The sequence below is a fragment of the Pseudophryne corroboree genome, chromosome 1 (assembly GCF_028390025.1).
Source record: "Pseudophryne corroboree isolate aPseCor3 chromosome 1, aPseCor3.hap2, whole genome shotgun sequence".
NCBI lineage: Eukaryota > Metazoa > Chordata > Amphibia > Anura > Myobatrachidae > Pseudophryne > Pseudophryne corroboree.
This window is the reverse complement of record NC_086444.1, coordinates 470,395,665-470,413,761: the sequence shown is the minus strand read 5'-3', so window position 1 is coordinate 470,413,761 and position 18,097 is coordinate 470,395,665. Positions and strand designations below refer to the sequence as shown.

At 45.9% G+C, this 18,097-nt stretch overlaps 1 long non-coding RNA gene across 1 annotated transcript in view; it reads left to right on the top strand.

The window, feature by feature from the left end:
• LOC134905889 (uncharacterized) overlaps window positions 1-12,605 on the top strand; it is a 148,394-nt gene extending 135,789 nt beyond the window's left edge. The window contains exon 3 of the long non-coding RNA XR_010175768.1: window positions 12,377-12,605. This is a non-coding gene — a long non-coding RNA (uncharacterized LOC134905889). The remainder of the gene's footprint in view (window positions 1-12,376) is intronic.
• Window positions 12,606-18,097: the final 5,492 nt, after the last annotated feature.

The following is an 18,097-nucleotide window of genomic DNA, read 5'->3' as shown; positions in this document are numbered from 1 at the left end:
TTTTTTTTTTTTTTTGTACTTACAAAAAGTAAAAAGTGCCTGTTAGCTGACTGCTAAAATCATTATTAGATGCCTCTTCTTGTCTTTGGAAGCCTATATAAACATGACAGCTTCTATTAACATACTGCACTTGGCAAAGGGCACAGGATACACCTGAAAGCTTGTGTTTCTATAGCATAAACTTGACATTTGCATTTAATAAGTGCAACAGCTTTATACAGGTGTTCTGCAAGAGGTTAACAAAAAGCCATGCGGAATGCTTTAGGCCTTCACCACAATTTGTGTCATTCTCTATTCTTTTTCTTTTTAGAATTATCTCTTTTACAGACACAATATATCTGTAGACTTCATATTAGACACACTTTAAACTGAGATCAAATTGGCAAGTAGTTTCGATAGTTGGATATGTGACCTTCAGCTCTAGTAATTGAGCTCTAAAAGTCCACTCTGCTCAACATGCTTATGAAAACTTTTTTTTTAATCAAGGACCTAATTATTTTGCCTGCAGCTCTGTCAGAGAAGCACCACTAGATGCGTCAGCTGTAATTATAGGATGTAATTACATCTGGAGACTGTCGTTCATCACATCTCCTGATGAATTACATGTAGTAATGGAGGAAAACCATACACAGGAATAATGACTGTGTCGCTGCAACAAATGCATGAATTACATTAGTACTCATACCAATTAAATTAGGATATTGCAATAATAAAATATTTTGTCTATGGCATATCAGTAATTCATCTGTGTTGACTTTTGGTGTCTGATTATTTGTGAGAGTAATTATTTCTCTATCAGACCTACTCATATTATTTTTAACTATGACAATTTTACAAACCTTTCTAACAATTACAGTGTTGCACATAAATATACATTACAGTACAGGATGTGATTTGCAAGTATCTGTGCTTCCAAAGGAAATGGTGCATGGTTTCTTGAGTATTATATATCACCCACAGATCTGAGCAAACTTGGATCCACAAAAGTTTTGGGGTGAGATTTTCTAAAGTATGGTAGCACATAATTATTCCAACCATGGAAATGTTGCTGTATAAACTATCGCAAATGAGTGATAAGCTAAATGATGTTTATAAGCAGAAAAAATTGGAACTACCTTCTTTAAGGACAGAATCTAAACCAGCAAAGGTGTTCACCAGAGCTCACTGCAAGTCAGTATGGACTTGACTTACTTGGCCAGGTCGTCTGATCCTATAGAAAGTTATTGACCAGGAGGATAAACACAATGATGCAAGATGGAAATTGCAAATGAATAACAGTGCATATAGGGGGTCATTCCAAGTTGATCGCTCGCTGCCATTTTAAGCAGAATTGCGATCAGGCTAAAAACCGTCAGTTCTGCGCATGCGTATGGGCCGCAGGGTGCACGTGCTAAGTACTTTCACACAAAAATATGCAATTTTACACAGGGCCGAGCGACGCTTTTCAGTCGCCCTGCTGATCGGTGAGTGATTGACAGGAAGTGGGTGTTTCTGGGTGTTAACTGAGCTTTTTCTGGGAATGTGCTAAAAAACGCAGGCGTGCCAGATGAAAACGCAGGAGTGCCTGGGGAAATGGAGGAGTGGCTGGCCGAACGCAGGGCGTGTCTGTGACGTCAAACCAGGAACCAAACAGTCTGCAGTGATCGCAATCTAGGAATAGGTCTGGAGATACTCAGAAACTGCAGGGAAATATTTAATAGCAGAACTGCTAACCTTTCGTTAGCAATTCTGCTAAGCTAAGATACACTCCCAGAGGGTGGCGGCCTAGCATTTGCAATGCTGCTAAAAGCAGCTAGCGAGCGAACAACTCGGAATGAGGGCCCTAGTACACATTAACACAAAGCCCTGACTAAACTGGCTAATGAAATCTAAGCAAAAGCTAGCCATACATCAGGAAGATATCGTTCCAACCAGCCAAACTAGATGACTGGTTGGATAGATAATCTGGCAGTGTGTGTGAGGAAACGATTATCAACCGTTTGCTCCCACAGGCTAAAAAACGGCCAGAAACAGTTGGTCCAACTAGTTGGGAAAATCAAGCTTGTGGATTTTCCCAACTAATCATTCAGGTGTAGGGGGAACTTTCCCCCCAACTGAAAGATAAGTAGGCAGACACAGGCTGCCAGTGTCCACCTACTTCTGTCAACATCTTTGTGCTCATCACTGCCGGGGCTGCCCCTGTCCCCACAGGACCCCTGTTGTTGGTGGCGGTGGTAATGCAGGATCCCTATCGATGCCAGTAATGCGGGACTCCTGGTGCCAGTAATGCAGTACCACTATCGGCGGCGGTAATGCGGGACCCCATTGGTGGTAATGCGGGAATCCAGTGGCAGCAGCAGTAATGCGGGACCCTGCAGCAGCGGTGCTAATTCGGGACCCTTGGTGGCGGTAATGCGGGAGCCAGGAGGATGCGATTTGTGACCCCCAGCAGTGGTGGCAAAGTGGGAGGAGAACCAGGGGGGGCAGCGGCGTCAGTACTCCACTGCTGCCTGGCTGCCCCTGTGACACTGGGACCCCCATCAGTGGTGGCACAGTGGGAGGAGAGCTAGGTGCAGCGGCTGCAGTACTTCACTGCTACCTGGCTGCCCCAGTCAACCGGGCAGCGGTGGTGCGGGAGCTGTTCGGAGGCAGGGAGTCTGGTAGGGTGTCAGTGGGAGCGAGAGCTTAGAGCCGGCTCCCCTAACAAAGCTGCGGCTACTAATGCCGAACTAACAGAAGACTGGATCTACTCCCGGACTGCTGCTGCTGCCCCTGTCAACCAAGCATCATCATCAGCGGAGTGGGTAGAGAACCGGACCTGTAGCCACATGTCTTACTGCCACATCTCCCCCCCTCACCAGCATCAGCAATCACCATGTCCCTTAGGCATCTATGACCACAATGCATTTCCACCGACCCACCCGCAATCACGGCAATCCAGCAAACCACCTGCGATCTGGTATACACACACCCTCCACAGTTGTGGCACCCTCACCCCGACCACCTTCACCTGCTGCCATACTACCACCTGCGATCACCACGATCGTGGCATCCCTGCACCCCACCACCCACAATTGTAGCACCCCGTTACTTACCCACCTGCTATCCCATATTCTATCCCCGCAATCACCACGATCGTAGCATCCCAACACCCCACCACCCCCATACTTCCCCACCCATTATTGTGGCACCTCCACAATTGCGGCATCCTCACCCGCGACCACCCCCACTTGCCACCATGGATCCGTGTAGGTGGCAATAATAGTGCAGGAGCTGGGAGGAGGACCAAGGTCAGCCACAGCAAGCCATCACTGCTGCTGGGCTGCTCCTGTCAGCTGGCATTGAGCCCCCCATTATGTCCAACACTGCACCTAGCCAGCATCCCCCACACCCCTGCAATTACCAATCACCCTTACCACCCGCAATCACCAGCAGCACCTTTGTGTCAAATTCCCACATACTACCCCCGTGATTTACTGGCACACCTAACCCCCACGATCACCACCACTGCCAGGCCATCAGTGCCAGGGTTCCCGTCAGCTCATAATGCCTTGTATTGGTAGCAGCAGCGGGGGAAGGAACATGCAAAATTTACCTGTAGCAGTGGGTCCACCTGACCCAAGTCCTCCGTGTCATTGGCAGCAGGTACTCTGTGTAGGCACTGGGTCCTCCGGGTCATTGGCACCGGCACCTGGTCCTCCAGGGCGGAACCGAACAGGTTCCAGCTGCAGTAAGAGGACGTCAGGCATCCCCTGTGGAAGCTGCAAGTGTCGGGGGGAGCAGTCGTGAGGGTCTTTGCTGGTATGGGCATCGGAGGAGAGAGACATGAGCCGGGCATGTCAGGAGAGAGCATGTGAGGAAGCCCCTCTGGCTACAAGGGTCTCTTCACTGTGCTTCATCCTCCTGCAGCAAGGGAAATTTGGTGCCAGTTTGGGACAGAAACACCGTTGCAAGCTCCGGCCACAAGGCACATCTCGGACCCAACATAGCTCCAGTTACAAAACAGAGTCAGGCTCCCCCCTACCTACAGCAATAGCACTGTCTCCCCTGCCGGCACCCACACCTCTATCCACCCGAACACACACACCTCGTAGAATAGTGACACAACCAGTCAGCAACCCTCCCTCCCATCTAACTATCTATATCTTTTATATATAAAGCAACACCTAGTTCCTTTCCTGCCCCAAAAATAGCAGCACAGAATCACCTGTCCACGCACCCCTTCCCCAGCAGTATAGTCTCCCATGCCTGCACACCCAAGAACCATTTCCCCTGCCTGCACCCACCTCAGAGTAGCAGATTCCCCTGCCCCCAACAGCAACTCATTCTAACCTGACACCCCTCCCCGTAGAGGTGCTCACCCATCACATCCTGACTTCTGTGCCCCAACCTCACCAACCTCCTCCTGGCCTTTCTCTCTCTCTGCCCTATCCTCACCCACCTCCCTCTTCTAACATGAATAAGGTGCTCTACTGTGTGACATAACAAGAACAAGGTGCTCTTCTTTGTGACAGAATGTGAAAAAGGGTCTCTAGTGTGTGATGTAGCGTAAATAAAGGGCTCTACTGTATGGCATAATGTGAATAAGATTACTCTACTGTGCTGCATAATTTTAATTGTGGGACTATCGAGTGACCATGCCCCTTCCCTGCAAGACAACGCCCCTTCTCTGGGGGCACATGCATTTCGCACACGTTACTCCTTTTTACAGTATAAGGGGTGGGGGGTGGAGTCGCCAATGCTCTGTGAACCAAATATGACCATAGATCTTTATTGCTGCAGATTAAGACTTGTCTTGTGGTTATAATCACATTTATAGCCACTTGAGCTGAATGCTCTATGTCAGCATCCGGAGTCTTACCGGTACGCTGGGGCCGCGGGGCTGGCTTCCTTGGCGTTGTGCGGGCAGCGGCAGAGGTGGGCTGCTGCGCCGGATCCGTGGGCAGCAGTAGCGGCGGTAAGGGGGTCCGCTCGTGGCGGCGGGACGACGCTACAGCGGGTCGCTCTTGCTGAACCGTTGCTTGGAGACCAGGGGCAGTGAGCAATGTGGCTTTGCAAAAAGGTCTACATTACTGGGCGCCGCCATGTTGGAGACCAAGTTTTAAGCATAGTTCCTGTTTCCTGTTTCTTCCAGCCAATCCAGGGGAAGATCTCCCTATAAAAGGGGGCTGGTTTAGGACAGGGATGCCAGTGCTTCAAGTTACAACCCTGTTGTAGGTGCTTTAGCCTGTGCTCCCAGGATTCCTGCTGTATCTTGGTTCCTCCTGATCCTGCTTGGTCGGTTTTCTGTTGCTGCTGCAGCCCTGCCGTTTCTTGCCTGCTACTGCCTGTGGAAGCACTCCTGGAAAACCTGGTCCAGTAAGACTCTTTGGGCACAGTCGGCCCTGGGTCTTCTGCCTTGTCTTTCAAGCCACACTCCACAGATCTCCTTCACCAGCCACGCCTTTGTACCACTGACCACAGCCTGCAGATTATTATCTTCAAGCCTCGTTTTCCAAACCACAGTCCACAGTCCTTGTCTCAGCCACGTTTTCAACTACCATCCACAGTTCCACAGTTCATCATCTACAGTCTCGTCTTTCGAATCACAGTCCGCAGTTCTTCACCTCCAGCCACGTCTTTAACCATTGTGCTTCAGCCTCGGTTCTCTACCTCAGCCCTGTACATAATAAATACTTTCCATTGACTCTCAAACCTCGCCTACGTTCTTCATTGCTCCGTGTCCCATGTGAAGGAACTATATCCAGCCCCCTCATCTGGTTCATTCACAGCCTGCTACCTCCTCGGGCAAATCTCAGCTGCCGGATCCTCAAACCCTGCCAGACGTGACAGTAAGCACTGGCCCTAATGGATTCGACGGGTGATCAGGCCTCAGGAGGTGATTCAACTGCAGATATCTGGTCTCGCTTAAGTAAGCAGGAGGCCACAAAATCTCAAATCGTGCAGTTCATGCAGAGTATGTCCGAACGTCTCGATTCTCTCTGTGTTGCCATGACAGCCCCTCAAGTATCTGCAGCTGCTCCCACATTGGCACTTTCGGTCCCGCTTCCTCCTGTACCAGTACCACTTCCACGTTTGCATTTGCCACCTCCCAGTAAATTTGATGGGAATCCAAAACAATGCCGCGGGTTTCTTAACCAGTGCGAAATCCAGTTCGAACTACAGTCAGCCAACTTCCTATCAGCACGAACCAAAGTAGCCTATATAATTTCTTTACTTACTGGGCAAGCGTTGGAATGGGCTTCACCTTTGTGGGAGAGGATGGATCCCATCTTATCTAACTATCCAGAATTCTTGGCCACCTTTCGAAGAATCTCCGACGAACCGGGCAGGACTTCTGCCACCTCATTGGAGATCCTGCGCCTGCGTCAGGGCACGCGTACGTACGTACGTACGTACGTACGTACGTACGTACGTACGGTCAGTCAGTACGTGATCCAGTTTCGCACCCTTTCCTCAGAACTGAACTGGAACGAGGAGGCTCTCATTGCAGCTTTCTGGAGCGGTCTCTCCGAAAAGATCAAAGATGTCCTCGCAACTCAGGACGTACCTGATAAGTTGGATAAACTAATTTCTTTATGCAATAAGTTAGATCTGAGGTACAGAGAACGCTGTATGGAGAGGTTGCGGTCAGATCGCCCTAAGCCTAGAGTTGTTCTTCCACCAATACCATCATCACCAACTGTGGAAGAACCCATGCAGATTAATCGCTCCCACCTCTCCAATGAAGAACGTCAGAGACGGCGACAAGGGGAACCTCTGCCTGTATTGTGGTGCATCTGATCACTTTGTTAAAACTTGCAGTCTACGTCCGGGAAACGCCTGCTCCTAGTTTGTGCTGGAGAGGTCAAGCTAGGAGAATTCTCAGAATTACATACCAAGAAAGAGTCTGTCCTGTTAACCCAATTGGAGCTCCCTTCTTCTTCTCTTCTCATCCCTGCACTACTAGACTCCGGAGCCGCCGAAAGCTTCATTACGTCAGCTCTGGTCAAACGATCTGGAATACAAACGGTTCCTTTGGATCGTACCATTTCTGTTACCGCAGTGGATGAAAGTTATATCCCAGAGGGTATTATATCCTTTCGTACTATTCCTCTCAAGATGAAGGTCGGAGTTCTCCATTCAGAAGAAATCTCTTTCCTTGTAATTCCTAAAGCCTCTCATGAACTAATCCTAGGGTTTCCATGGTTAATCAGACACAATCCCCACATTGATTGGCAAACTATGGATGTTCTCTCTTGGGGACTAGACTGCTTTCAGAACTGTTTACCTTCAGTTAGACCTCTCTGTTCTTCCAACCCTTCCAGCCTTCCTGTGGAGTACCAATCTTTTCAAGATGTTTTCAGTAAGCATGGGGCGGACACCTTGCCTCTGCATCGTACTTGGGATTGTCCCATTGAGCTAGTAACCGGTAAGACTCCTCCCCGAGGTCGAATTTACCCTCTCTCACTTCCCGAGACACAGGCCATGTCGGAGTATATACGGGAGAACTTGGAGAAAGGGTTCATCAGGTCTTCTACATCTCCGGCCGGAGCAGGGTTTTTCTTCGTCAAAAAGAAGGATGGGGGGTTGCGGCCCTGTATTGACTATAGAGGTCTCAATGACATAACAATTAAGAACAGATATCCGTTGCCTCTGATTCCAGAACTGTTCGACCGTGTTAAAGGAGCTACTGTATTTACTAAGTTGGACTTACGGGGGGCCTACAATCTTATACGTATTCGCCCAGGGGACGAATGGAAGACGGCATTTAATACCCGCGACGGCCATTATGAATACCTTGTAATGCCTTTTGGCCTATGTAACGCCCCAGTCGTCTTTCAAGAGTTCGTTAACGAAATCTTCAGAGACCTCCTCTATGACTGCTTGGTAGTGTATCTGGATGACATCCTCATTTTTTCTAGGGATCTGAAGACCCACCAGGAACAAGTCAAAGAAGTGTTAACTCGTTTACGAAGGAATCAGTTATTCTGTAAATTAGAGAAGTGCACCTTTGAAGTACCCACGATTCCATTCCTCGGTTACATTCTTTCAGGGCAGAGGTTACAGATGGACCCCGCTAAAGTCCAGGCGATTCAGGATTGGGCACTTCCAGCTACCCTTAAAGGAATTCAATGTTTCCTGGGGTTTGCTAACTTCTACCGAAGATTCATTCAAAATTATTCCTCTATCATAGCTCCTATAACCGCATTAACTAGGAAGGGAGCTGATCCTGCCAAGTGGTCTCCGGAGGCTTTGGAGGCTTTTTCATCTTTAAAGGAGGCCTTCACGACTGCTCCAGTTCTTCAACAACCCGATCTCAGCCGTCCGTTCTTGGTGGAGGTTGATGCCTCTACTGTAGGAGTAGGAGCAGTATTATCCCAGCTTTTCGAGTACAAGAAGGTCCATCCTTGTGCGTTCTTCTCGCGAAGATTCTCTCCCGCTGAACAGAATTACGCTATTGGGGAACAGGAATTACTGGCAATTAAGTTGGCCTTTGAGGAGTGGAGGTATTTGTTGGAGGGAGCTCAGCATACAATTTCAGTGACCACGAATCACAAGAACCTCATGTATCTACAGTCAGCCCGATGTCTGAACCCACGCCAAGCAAGATGGGCACTCTTCTTTACCCGTTTTAATTTTAAACTCAGTTACCGACCAGGTTCCCTCAACAAAAAGGCATATGCATTATCTCGCTCCCTAACTTCAGAAGAACCCTCTGACCGTTCAAAAGAGCAATTTATCCTGGAATCCACCTCTTTTTCTGCAACTAATACCTCTCCACTTCCTCCTCCAGGGAAGATCTTCGTTGCACCAAATCTTCGCAAAAAACTTCTTACATGGGCTCACTCCTCCTCCTTTATGGGCCATGCGGGCGGTCATAAGACACTTAAATTCATTCAGCGCTCCTACTGGTGGCCTCATCTCAGGACTGACGTTCAGAAATTCGTAGCTGCCTGTCCAAAATGTGCCCAGCATAAAAGTCCCAAGGGTCCACCAGCCGGGTTACTCCATCCTTTGCCGGTACCACTAAGACCATGGACGCATATTTCTATGGACTTTATTACAGATTTACCTATGTCTGGTGGACGGAACACTGTATGGGTCATAGTTGACCGATTCTCTAAAATGGCACACTTTGTTCCTCTGGCTAATCTTCCATCTGCATCCCAGTTGGCAAAATTGTTTATAGCAGAGATCTTTCGACTCCATGGTCTACCCCAGGAAATCGTGTCTGATAGAGGTGTTCAATTTGTGGCCAGGTTTTGGAGATCCCTATGTTCTGCTCTTGGCGTGCATTTAAACTTCTCCTCAGGATATCATCCTCAAACGGATGGTCAAACAGAGAGAGTGAACTAGGATCTGGAGACTTTTCTGCGTTTATTCATGTCCTCCTCACAGGACGACTGGCTGGACTTCCTCCCGTTCGCAGAATTTGCCCATAACAATCTTTATCACTCTGCCACAAAATCTTCTCCATTCTTCATTAATTATGGTTACCATCCAAGAGTTCCTGACTTCCAACTTCTGCCTACGCTCGAGGTTCCGGCCGCAGAGTCAACACTTCGTCAATTTACTGAAGCCTGGAAACAAGTTCACAAGACTTTGCTCAAGACATCCAAGAGATATAAGACCTATGCAGATCTGAAACGAAAAGCTGTACCAAGCCTTAAGGTAGGAGATCGGGTTTGGGTTTCCACACGTAACCTAAGATTAAAGGTTCCTACAAAAAAGTTTGCTCCCAGATTTATTGGGCCTTACCCAATCGAAAGAGTGTTGAATCCTGTGGCTTACAAAGTGAAATTACCTCCGCAATTAAGAATTCCTAATGCATTTCATATTTCTCTCTTAAAACCACTGGTACTTAATCGGTTCAGAGCCGCTCTGCCTAAATCACCCAAGATCCAATCAGCACATGGAGATGAATTTGAGAGTCACAAGATCCTCGATTCTCGCAGACGTTATGGTCGCATCCAGTACCTTATTGATTGGAAGGGGTATGGGCCAGAGGAGAGATCTTGGGTAGATGCAGAGGATGTCCATGCTCCAAGACTTCTTCGGACATTTCATGCCAAGTTTCCAACTAAACCACACAGGTGTCCGGAGTCCACCCGCAAAGGGGGGGGGTACTGTCAGCGTCCGGAGTCTTACCGGTACGCTGGGGCCGCGGGGCTGGCTTCCTTGGCGTTGTGTGGGCAGCGGCGGAGGTGGGCTGCTGCGCCGGATCCGTGGGCAGCAGTAGCGGCGGTGAGGGGGTCCGCTCGTGGCGGCGGGACGCCGCTACAGCGGGTCGCTCTTGCTGAACCGTTGCTTGGAGACCAGGGGCAGTGAGCAATGTGGCTTTGCAAAAAGGTCTGCATTACTGGGCGCCGCCATGTTGGAGACCAAGTTTTAAGCATAGTTCCTGTTTCCTGTTTCTTCTAGCCAATCCAGGGGAAGCTCTCCCTATAAAAGGGGGCTGGTTTAGGACAGGGATGCCAGTGCTTCAAGTTACAACCCTGTTGTAGGTGCTTTAGCCTGTGCTCCCAGGATTCCTGCTGTATCTTGGTTCCTCCTGATCCTGCTTGGTCGGTTTTCTGTTGCTGCTGCAGCCCTGCCGTTTCTTGCCTGCTACTGCCTGTGGAAGCGCTCCTGGAAAACCTGGTCCAGTAAGACTCTTTGGGCACAGTCGGCCCCGGGTCTTCTGCCTCGTCTTTCAAGCCACACTCCACAGATCTCCTTCACCAGCCACGCCTTTGTACCACTGACCACAGCCTGCAGATTATTATCTTCAAGCCTCGTTTTCCAAACCACAGTCCTTGTCTCCAGCCACGTTTTCAACTACCATCCACAGTTCCACAGTTCATCATCTACAGTCTCGTCTTTCGAATCACAGTCCGCAGTTCTTCACCTCCAGCCACGTCTTTAACCATTGTGCTTCAGCCTCGGTTCTCTACCTCAGCCCTGTACATAATAAATACTTTCCATTGACTCTCAAACCTCGCCTACGTTCTTCATTGCTCCGTGTCCCATGCGAAGGAACTATATCCAGCCCCCTCATCTGGTTCATTCACAGCCTGCTACCTCCTCAGGCAAATCTCAGCTGCCAGATCCTCAAACCCTTCCAGACGTGACACTCTATAAGCACAGTGCTATGAGCAAATGTATAAAGGAATCCTAATCCAGTGGTTCTCAACCTCGGTCCTCAAGTACCCCCGACAGTTCATGTTTTCCAGGTCACCTAGCAGTTGAACAGGTGTATTCATTACTCACTGACACATTTTAAAAAACCCACAGGTGGAGTAAATTATTTCACTTGCAATCCTGTGAGGGGACCTGGAAAACATGAACTGTTGGGAGTACTTGAGTACTGAGTTTGAGAACCACTGTCCTAATCTATAAAAAAAAATGTGCTGAATAATTCAGCTATACTATGATTTATTTGGGAGGTTGTCTACTGTACTCTTAAAAACATTCCAGAAAACAATCGACAATTTCTTTTAAGGAAAATATCAAAGACATCATAGTTTTGAACCAGTAACAAAATTAAACATTGGGCCAAATGTAATAGAGTGAGAGTTTCAGAAAGTGAGAGATTTGGTAAGGTTTTGCAGTTTTTTTTTAAAGTGGCAATCATTTACACAGCAAGCTCAACCTGGTTTTGCAGTGTAAATGATTGCCACTTTAAAAAAAAACTGAAAAACCTTTCCAAATCTCTCACTTTCTGAAACTCTCACTCTATTACATTTGGTCCCCTGTGTTTATTTATATCTGTTACTCTGTAACTTGATGCGGGAAATAGAAAACTGTATGCTTAGATCTTTTTTTTTATTGAAATAACTAAATAGACCTCCAATATTCTATTTTTAAATAAACTATTGAAAACATGCAGAAGTAGGCAGGCACTGTCCGCCTACTTCTGCAACATCACAAGTTGGAGAGAAGTTGGCTGGTCTGTTGAGAAGTTGTTTAGATGTGTGGAGCACTGTCTTAGTTGGATAGACAAGTTGGACGGTTGGAGGTTTGGAGAGTTGGAGGAAAGTTGGTCTGAAGTTGGTCTGATGTATGGCTAGAATAAGACTTCTATCTAGCTTAAACTGCCTAACTGAAGCTAACCTAGTCTAAAAAATGGGATCTTATCATGCCCTAATCTAAACTGCCTAACACTCAGCCAGACTATTCCACACTGTTTTCACATAGAAGGACGTTTTTAGGTATACTCCTGTATATAGGTGGATAACGTCTTGTTCTACCTGCCAAACACTTAATCTTTGATACATCTATTTATATGCATTAAGACATTCATTAAGGATTGATACCTTCATAAATACATTTGAGATCTTAAATATATAAAAAAAAATACTGGTTTGACCCATTGAAACCATCTGGTGAATGCTATTTGATAGACAACAAGTGTTCTGAATGTTTATCATTCCAGATATGAAACCCTGAAGAAGTCTCATGGAGACGAAATGCATAGGGTAAAGACTGTAGGACCCACTCTGAGAACCCCCAGCTGGAAAGTCAAGTCCCTAGCTCAAGGGTGAAAAGTATTTATTCAGATGTGGAGTATCTTGTAATAAACTGTAAAAATGTGTATTGTATGAAATATATTCTGGTACTACTGTCGTGGTTTTAATAAATTGTAATTTTGTTTTTTTAATATATATCTCTGTTTATAAGGATATACAAATTTGTTAAGATTGAATGACATCTATACAGTGTGAAAGAAAGGTTATTAAGCATCACACTTATAAGTCAACCTTTATAAGTGTTACAACCAATAAACATTGTCTTCTATAGTGTTAGATAAAACATTTAATCGTCTTCTTATGGACATTTTAAACCATATAATTTTCTAGTCTCACTAACAGGGGACTCTTTGGGAGGAGCAGCTGTAAAATCACTTATCTTAAATAGGACCAGGATAAAGGTGTTATAGCAAGTATCTGCCAGCACTCTTCCCAAATCTATTCAGCTTCACCCGGTGCCCATGTCAGCATACATAAAGAAATCTCCACAGAAAACACACCACAAAAGCCATAGTGTTCTCAATGTCTTAGTTTCAGGGTGGATATATATACTGTATATATATATATATATATATATATATGTACACTTGCTCTCCCAGCACATAGGAAAAAGCAAAAAAGCCAGCACTCACAGTTTATGATGAAGAATCGAAGAGGATTTATTCCATTTTAAAGCCACATGTGTGGGTACAGAGTCACAGTCGCAGCCCGAAAGCTGTTTCAACCAATTAAGGTTTTCCTCCAGGGCTAACAGAGCTGCATCTAGTGCATGAATATATACACATATTGGCGCCAAAAACACAAATCACCGTCACCCAGTGGGAGGAGAGGGAGGCAGGACGAGCCCTGCACGCGGTTCTCCCGCCTCGCCTGCTCAGCCGCAAGGTCGTCAAGGTACACAAAGCCGGCGCCTATCATAGCAACGGAACTGAAGCACTGTGCGCGAAGGGGAAGGAAATACCAGCGCAGCCGGTCCAAAGCATGCACATGGGCTGGCGACGGGGAGCAAAGGATCACACAATAATAAACATCCTATAGTGAATAAAATGGTGGATGGTGAATGATAAAAGAGCGATCTCTCCGCTGAGTTGCATGGGTGACATATTACTAAGAACCGGAGGCACCCAAGTATCTATGCAGTGTGAATTATCTGTGCGGGGCCATGCAGCAGAGCCAAACTATAGGTGGCTCATATTCAGAAGCCATAGCTCAAGGCACCCCATATCGGTGTCCCGAAGCCATTATAAACAAAGGCTATAAACATAGCTGCAGAAAATCAGCTTAATGAGAAAAAAATGACCCACAATGTACTCCACGCCACAAAGCACTTTAGCATGCAGTAAACAAAAATAGCAACAATAATAACAACTGCTCATGCAATAGTGCAATAAGAACAGTCACCGGCAATAAAGCTGATATGCAACGCGGAGAGCTGGACACACAGCGGTGTCCACATACAATATAATGATAAACAATAAACCAAGGTGGCAGATGAGGTAGGATGTAGCCAACACCAAAGCAGATTACTCACCATGTGCAGTGTAAATCAGTAAAGTGAAGGAGTTAGAAAAATCAGTAAAGTGAAGGAGTTAGAAAAACACTGCTGGTACCCAGGTGTAGAACAGTAGCAAAGGCCAAGGACATGTGTGAATAGTAACAAGCTTATATAGTATCAAAGAGAGATTACCAAAGCGCACCCAATTGGTAGACCAACACGTAGGGCTAAGTGAAACAGATACAGCACCCCTTATTCCCAGGTTGTCTCCAAATCTGGTACTGACTGGGCCCAACACTGCTTAGTTTCCAAGATCGGACGGAATTGGACGTCGTCCAGTGTGGTATGGCTGTAGAGATCACTTTATAGCCACTTGTTAGGCTAGAAGGGTACTATCCATTCTGGGGCCGCGCTTGAAATTAGATGATGAAAGCAAAGATAAAGACATGATAGGAAAAAACTTCCCAAAAAGTGAAACAGTCCTGGCACAAAGCTGGTAACCTAAGTGTTGCAAAATGACTGACACATGGCGGTGTCAGTCACCTAAAACAGGGAAAACCAGCAGGTAAAATAAACATACATGACACACGGCGGTGTCTGAAGAAATAAAACAAAAAAACAGGATGGACAAGATCACAGGTAACATCCCAAGCGAAAGTCCTCATTGAGGCCATTGGGAGTCAGTGTGTTCAATCTGTGAATCCATTGGAGTTCTCTTTGCAGCAACAGTCTATCACGATCACCTCCCCGTTGTAGTGGTGGTATCTGGTCTATGATGCAGCACTTAAGTTGGTTAACCGTATGGTGTGCTTGTTTGAAGTGTCTTGCGACAGGTAAATTAGTGAAATCCTTCGTAGCATCTGTAGTTGTCAGGCATTTTTTGATGGACGAGCGGTGTTGGCTAAGCCATTCCTTAAGCATTCTACTGGTTTTCCCAACATACAACCTATTGCAGGGACAATTAAGTACATAGACCACGAAGCGGCTGTTGCATTCAAGTCTCTGTTTAATTGAATATTCCTTATTGTCAAAGGGGTTGGTAAAACGATTGCCCAAGGCCAGAAATGGACAGTTGGAACATCCCATGCATCTGTAAACCCCCGGTTTTTTGTTAGCCAGTTAGACGTTTTATTGGTCTTCCTTTGAGAAAAGTCAGTCTTAACTAAAAGGTCCTTCAAATTTGGTCCCCGTCTGTAAGCAAATCTGGGAATTGTAGAAAGTTCTTTAGTGAGAACTGGATCACTTGCAATTATGTGCCAATGTTCACGGATTTTCTCACGGATGAAGCCAGAGGCTGTGGTGAACATACTGCTAAAATTCAATCTGTCCAATTTGTTCTCAACAGAAACATCTCTCTTATGTAAAAGATCTTCTCTTCTAATTTGTCCAATCCTGAATAGGGCGTGATCAATCTCCTTCCTGGGATAGCCTCTGTCCAGGAATCTCTGACACATGGACTCCAATGCAGCTGGTATTACAGCAGGATCCGAGGTGATCTGGATTACTCGTAGTAACTGTGAACTTTTCAGAGGTGCTGGATGAAAACTTGAGTGTAGCAGCAGAGTATTTATATCGGAGTCTTTAGTGTAGATGTAGGCCAAGAGTTTGTTGTCTTCCTTTTTGATCAAAACGCCCAAGAAGTTGATGTGAATTTTGCTGAACGTCAAGCTGAATCTGATGGTGCCCAGAAGGGAGTTGAGTTCATTGATAAATGCCAAAGGTTATCTTCACTGCCTTGCCAAATGAAAAATAGGTCGTCAATGTAGCATACATAAAATGACAAAAAATGACCAAAGAAAGGATTACCAGTGATATGCACCTTTTCGTAGGCTGCCATGAAGATATTGGCGTAAGAAGGCGCCATATTCGAACCCATGGCGGTCCCCTGCTTTTGTAGATAAAAGCAATTTTCAAAAAGAAAATAATTCTTATTAAGAATGACATCGATCAACAACAGCAAGAAAGGCACATGTGGGCCAAAGTAAGCGTCATTGTCAGTGAGGAGCTCTCTGCATGCTTACATCCCTTGTGTGTGCGGGATATTGGTGTAGAGCAGGCATTCCCAACCACGGTCCTCAAGGCACACCAACAGTGCAGGTTTTAGTGATATCCAGGCTGCAGCACAGATGGTTAAATCAAAATAACTGAGCTACTAACTAAGTCACCTGTACTGAAGCCTGGATATCACTAAAACATGCACTGTTAGTGTGCCTTGAGGACCGTGGTTGGGAATGCCTGGTCTAGAGACTTGACACGTCGAGTGTTACCAGCAAAGTCTCATCCGTAATGTTTTGTACTTTTTCTAGTCTCCTCAAAAAATCTGACGTGTCTTCAATGAAGCTGGCCGTTTGCTTGACCAATGGCTGTAAGTAAAAATCAACTAGTTGAGACAAAGGCTGACAAAGGGACCCCCAGGCTGAGATGATGGGGCGTCCAGGCGGTTGAGTGAGAGATTTGTGGATTTTAGGGAGTGTATACAAAAAGGGTATTCTAGGGTGTGCAGTAATCATGAAGTCAGCTGTGCTCTTATTGATGTAACCATTGTTGAGTCCCATCTAAATGATGGAGTCAATCTCAATTTTGTAAGTGCCCGTTGGGTTATGGCCAAGCTTGTGATAACAAGTAATGTCTGCCAACTGGTTATTAGCCTCCATCACGTAATAATCGTAATCTAGTAGCACAATGCCACCCCCTTTGTCCACAGCTCTGATAACCAATTGGGTATCACTGCAAAGAGATTCAATGGCTTTCCGTTTGCCTATCGTGATGTTGTGGTGTGCTATCTTCTGTTTTGATTTATAGGGTATGGTGTCCCTCTTGAGTACCCTCATAAAGGTTTGTATTGAGGGATTCACAGATGGGGGATCAAAAGTACTCGGTTTTTTCAAAGGGCAAATCCCTGTTGTCAGAGATGTTGATCCAGGGTCGGTGGCGTTGCCAGTAAAGAAATCTCGAAGTCGTAGTTGCCTGCCCAGCTTGTATAAATCTATTTGCCACTTGAATTCATCCTGAACCACTGTGGGGATGAATTAGAGGCCCTTGTTGAGAATGGACAGTTCATCTGTTGTAAGGGGGTGTTTTGAAAGATTAAATACTACCGTGTCTAATTGTATTTTTGCTGATGTCCTCGTTCTTTTCCTCCCACCTCTGCCGGTGGGTATAAGGTTTTTTTTGGAGGTCGTCTATTTCTTGCTGATCTGGACAGATAGGTAGAATTCTGGCCAGAGGCGGATGGGGCATCAGAGTCACTAGCCGAAGTGTGTGACTGACTGTCAATGTCAGTGAGAAGTTGTGCGGGGTCTTCGTCCGCATTGGTACGTTGGTCTAAACCTCCTTGATTCGCTGCGTGAATACCAGGGGAATACCCTATTCTCCTTGTAGTCTAGCTTGACCTGTTTGTATTTGTTTTTCTTAAATGTAAGCAAATCTCCCTTAAATTTCTCAATGTCCTTGTTGAGATTGGACAGAAGGTCACAGTCATGAGTCTGAATTACCCTATAAAGGTCAGACGTCTCAAGCTCCAAGATGTCTTTCTTAATGTTATCCAAATCTATGCTTGCTTGTTCAATCACTAAGAGCATTAAAGCAAAAGAACACTTGTTCAGTATGTTACACCATTTGGTGCAGAACTCATTATTGTGCCTTCCAAGTGTAGGTTGATTGTGTAGTCGAAATCCCCTCGGTATAAATTGTTCCTTATAGTACTGTGAGAGGGTAAGCCCATGAAGGTGTAGTTCCACCTCCCTTTTCTTCAACCTAAGTAGATCGCTCGTGAATTCCTCTGGACTGTCCGTATGGAACGCCAGAGACTCAGTATCATCAAAAAGAATTCTTTCTGCATCCGCAGTGTCAAATTGCAAAACAGACGTAAGTTCCTTATGTGTAGACATTTATACAGTCAAAAGAATAAGGGATTCTGTGCAGAGGCTGGTTGTGCCAGACTGTAAAACACCCCTAAGCGACTGTACAAAACATAGTATTAACGTAACTTGAAAAATATGAAAAATATGTAACAAAAAATATAAAAAGAGAGAACATATAAACTCCACAGGGCAGGTGCAAGTCTGGCAATAGTTAATTACAAAAAAGAGAAAAAGACAGCACTTAAAGCCATAATGTCAAATGTATTGGT